Below are 5,155 nucleotides of genomic sequence, written 5' to 3'. Positions count from 1 at the left end.
CTGCTGACGTCAGGGGACCGCGCTGTGATTGGGCAGCGGGTTAGACCAGTGGAAGCACGGTAATTGGTGTGCGGGCGTATGCCGCGCAAGGATTGGTAGACAGACAGGGTGACGTAGAGGCTCCAGGATTGGTGCGTTAGTGTGAGTCGCGCTGGGATTCGTGAACTGAGGCAGTGACGTAGGCGCTCCAGGATTAGTGCGTTAGTGTGAGTCGTGCTGCAATTGGACAGAAGATCGTACAGTTGTAGAAAGGAATAAGGGTTGAGGAAAAACAAGAGAATGTATTACCACGCTGAAGAGAAAAAGAAGAAATCCTTATTTAGTAAGGTTAAGACCTGGTTTGACAAGGATAAGGAGATTGTGACTAGGGAAGGACAGTTAATTCCTCCGGCAAGAACCCCCGCATCCTTCATGATTGCGAAATATGGGTATCATACCTGTGTTTGGTTAGATAATTGGGTAAAATATACCCGAGAGGATGGAGTTCTGGCTTTCCCAGAACATGGCTCATTTAATTTGGCCACTTTGAGAAATCTGCGAGAGAGAATGATGGAATTACAGCCTCGCCCTAGGCCGACGCAATTCGAGGCGTTGACTGAATGGGAGGATGAAATGCATGAGTGGGAAAAGCAGAGGGGTGGAGGAAACTATAGGTCCATTTTTGGGCGGAAATATGATCGTGAAACCCATCATGATCGAATGAGGCGATGGCGTGATGCCAGCATGACTGATGGATTATATCCTGTAATAACTACAGAAGAAATTGAAGGGAAAAAGTGTACAGAAAAAGAACATAATGTGGAAACAAGGAGATATGGGGCAAATGAGTCTGATGATGACCTCTTAGAGGACATGCTCTATAAAAGGCCACCCCCATATAGACGAGAACCAGAGATAGGACTAGCAGGTACACCAATGAAAACAACCCTGCGGAACATTAAGACAGAGGTTATGACCCCCCGAGTTAAAAAGCAGTTATCCTAGAACAGATAGGGAGAATGAAATCGAGGATGAGAAGACCAGAGAATTAGCAAGATCAACCTTTGAATTGACAGAGAAAATCAGAGAACTAACAAAGAATCTTGAGGCAGTCACGGTACCTGTGACCATAGGTCCAGTTATGCCAATTTTCGAAAAACAGAGGACTGGGGAAAACAGCTTGACAGTTCCGTATGTAGGTAACAGATTGCCTACTACTCCAGAAAGGGCAGAAGTGGGAACAGGAGAAATCCAATGGAAAATAGGGGAAAATCAGTGGCGACATACCATATGTGGGGAAGAGTTGAATGTGCAGACTAACTCAAGTATACATTCTGGATGTATGGAAGGGAACAGAAGATCAATCCTAGAACCCCAAAGAGTGTCAGAAACAGGGTGTGCAGAAAAATCCATGGGAATAACTGCTGATGATCTGAATGATTGGCTGAAAGCTTTGCAAAAGAAAGAGAAAGAATCACAGGGAATTGATGTAGCCAAATTACGAATGGAAATGGAGGAGCTGATTGTAGGAACAATCCCTACAGACACTTTGAAAAATTACCAAGAAGGAGAGATTCTATTTCTCTGTAAAAGTATTACTTGGAGAGCCAAAAACATACATGACAGGTTAAAAGGGATGGCCAGTGACATGGGGATTGAAATGGATAAGGTAAAGGCTTTGCAAAAACCTTACAGGGTAGATTTTTCTGATAAGGACATTGACAATTTGAACAATGCAGGCCGAACAGGGCAGATTAAGGAAATGATTGTTTTACTGAGAAAATGGGGAGATGTGGAGAGATGGAGAGATAGATGGTATAAGAAACGGGAGGATACAGCAGAAAATACTTACACAACATTCCCCATGAAAGAAAAAGAGAAAGCAGTGACAGCTTACCCTATGAGGGAAATCCCTGGAGGAGGGTATGTACATGTCCCATGGACCAGACAGGATATTTTGTCATTTACAAATGACTTCCCTCTGCTAAGAGAGAAGCCAGTCGAGTGGTATAGACAGGTTGACAGATTTGTGAAACTGTCAAAAGTACTGTGGATTGACCTGAATAGTCTGTTTGATATAATTGTACCAGCAGACTTGTGGGCTGAATGTAAAATTGTCGTAGATTGGCCCACTAAAGAATCCCCAAGAGACCCAAAGACAGGGGCTCCAGACCCGGAGGTAATGAAGAAATACGAACAGGTAATGGTTTTCCTGAAGAATAAGGTACCCCCCAAAGAAACAGACTGGGTAAAAATAAACAGAACACATCAAGAAGCAAAGGAGTCAGTCCATGCATTTTATGAAAGGTTAATTTTGGCTTTCAAACAGTTCAGTGGGGATGAACACCTGGGTGACAAGGATCTGAGTCATTTTGTATATAGATTTGTGTATGGCTTACGACCTGAAATCAGTGATATGATTAGGCAGCATACAGTAGACTGGCAGAGCAAAAAGATTGATGTGATCCTGAGACATGCGGAATACTTTAGTGATGAGATTGAAGCCAAACAAAGAAAGCTGAAAGAAAAGGCAATGTGGGCTCAAGTGAAAGTTGCAGAGAGACAGGAAGCGCAGTTGGTTGAACAGGCAAATAACCCAGGGAACAAACCCAGGTATGGCCCAGGAAAAGGGAAAGGCAATATTGAGGAAGCGAAGAAGAAGTTTCCCTGTCACAACTGCGGAGAATTAGGGCATTGGAAATTCGAGAGTAAAAATCCGCCTTCTACTAATGATGACAATCCATCATTAAATTCACAGGTACAGAGCAAAGGGTGTGGTCAGCATCAGCAACAGCAGAAGGCTGTTAAGACGCAGAATCAAGAACCAAAACCGCCCTTGCCGCAAAGAAAAGGATCTCAGAAGTACAGCCAAGAATCGGGTTTCTACGATGAAGAACAGGTAATCAAGCCAAAACGCTCAGGCGCTGTGAAATGGCTGAAAAATGGAGAAAGTGATTCGGAAACAGATTTATGACGGTGCCGAAGAGAGGAGGAGGAGTGCGTGCTTGGCGCTACTCTAGAGATAGATCAAGCAGGACCTTTTGTAGACGGGAAAATTAACGGTGAGAGTGTTACCTTCTTAGTTGACACAGGAGCTACCAGATCAACCGTTAGGTCAGCTGATATAAAGAATCTTCCTCTCTCGGACGAAGCAATCCAAGTAGTGGGTGTGGCAAACACACAGATTAAAACCTATCTTACTGAGCCAGTAAGGGTAAGAATAGGGAAATTTTCCGATATGCACCGATTTGTGGTGTGTGATACAAGTCCTGTGAACTTGCTAGGTAGGGACCTGCTGTGCAAGATGAATTGCACTATATTCTGTACTCCAGATGGAATAGCCTTTGAAACACAAGATGAGGATGTCCTGTATCGAATGACTGTAGATAACAGAGACAGTAAAGCAGTGGGAGCATTTGCAGTGTTTAATCCAGATGCATTACCCCCAGAGTTGAAACAGACAGTAAAAGCAGCAGTCTGGGATTTTACTGGAGAAGATGTGGGACTAATGAGAAATGTAGATCCCGTGAAAATTACTGTGAAAGATGGAGTGGTTTACCCAAACATCCCACAATACAGACTGACCCCAGAAATAATCGAAGGAATAACACCCATAATTGAGAAAATGATACAGCAGGGGGTGTTAAGGGAAATATTGAGCAGCCCATGTAATTCACCAATTATGGGGCTAAAGAAACCTAACGGAAAGTTCAGAATAGTACAGGATTTGAGAAAAATTAACAAAATTGTTGTGTCATGCTGTCCCATTGTGCCAAACCCATCAGTGATCCTGTATCAGATTCCTCATGATGCAGAATGGTATACAGTAATTGATTTGTGTCATGCTTTCTTTTCAATCCCGTTGCATCATGACAGCCAGCCGATTTTTTCATTTAGATTTGGAGACCGAATTTTGGCATGGTGCCGAATCCCACAGGGGTATACAGAGAGCCCGTCAATATTTAATCAGTTATTGAAGAAATCTCTGGAAAGTCTGACAATGCCTGAAAATTCAGTTTTGGTGCAGTATATTGATGACCTACTGGTGGCATCAAAAACACGGGAAGCCTGTGAAGTAGACACCATTACTTTACTGAATCATTTGGCAGACGGAGGGTTAAAAGTATCTCCCGCAAAATTGCAATTCTGCAAGCAAGAAGTCCAGTATCTGGGACATAACATTGAGAAAGGTCTGAGGAAAGTGACAAATGACAGAATAAAAATAATCAGAGGAATGAGAGCCCCAATGACTCAAAGAGAAGTAAGAATGTTTCTGGGAATGGTGGGCTACTGTCGTCAGTGGATAAGTAACTTTTCCCTGATTGCCAAGCCATTAATTAAGTTGACAAAAAGCGATGTGAAAGATCCCTTCGAATTAAAACCAGAAGAGTTGGCAGCATTCAAGGAGTTAAAGAACAGACTATATGAAGCTCCTGCCTTAGGGATGCCCGATTATGAGAAAGAGTTTGAGGTGTACTGCAGTGAGAGAAATGGATGTGCACTTTCAGTGTTGATCCAGAAACATGGACGACTGAGAAGACCAATAGCGTACTTCTCTTCTACACTTGACCCAGTAGCTGTGGGTCTACCAGGTTGCCTGAAAGCAGTAGCTGCTACCTGCAAAAGTCTGGAGCAAAGTGAGGGAATCATAATGGGATATCCTGTACGGGTATTCGTACCTCATAATGTGGCAATCCTTTTAACAAGGAGCCGGACACAATTCATGTCTCATAGTCGGCTGACTAAATATGAGAAAGTCATTCTTGGTGCGACAAATGTGAGTCTTGAGAGATGTATAAATGTGAACCCAGCAACCCTGTTGCCTGACATTGAATGTATGGGAATGGGAGATGAAGTTGATCATGACTGCCTGGATGTGCTTGACTTTTGTACCAAACCAAGGCCAGACATAAGAGATCTGCCACTACCTGAAAGTGATCATGTGTTGTTTGTGGATGGATCATGTCTGAGAACCGAGGAGGGCACATTGAGTGCTGCATATGCTGTGTGTATGGTTTCAGGAGTAGTGGAAGCATCAATCCTGAAAGGAGTTAAATCTGCTCAGGTAGCCGAATTGGTGGCTCTAACAAAAGCCTGCAAAATTGGAAGAAATGCAAGAGTGACAGTGATGACTGACAGCCAGTATGGCTTTGGGGTTGTCCACGACTTTGGCCAA

This window comes from Triturus cristatus, chromosome 2_2, assembly GCF_964204655.1.
Source record: "Triturus cristatus chromosome 2_2, aTriCri1.1, whole genome shotgun sequence".
Lineage (NCBI taxonomy): Eukaryota > Metazoa > Chordata > Amphibia > Caudata > Salamandridae > Triturus > Triturus cristatus.
Note: the sequence above shows the minus strand (reverse complement) of the source record.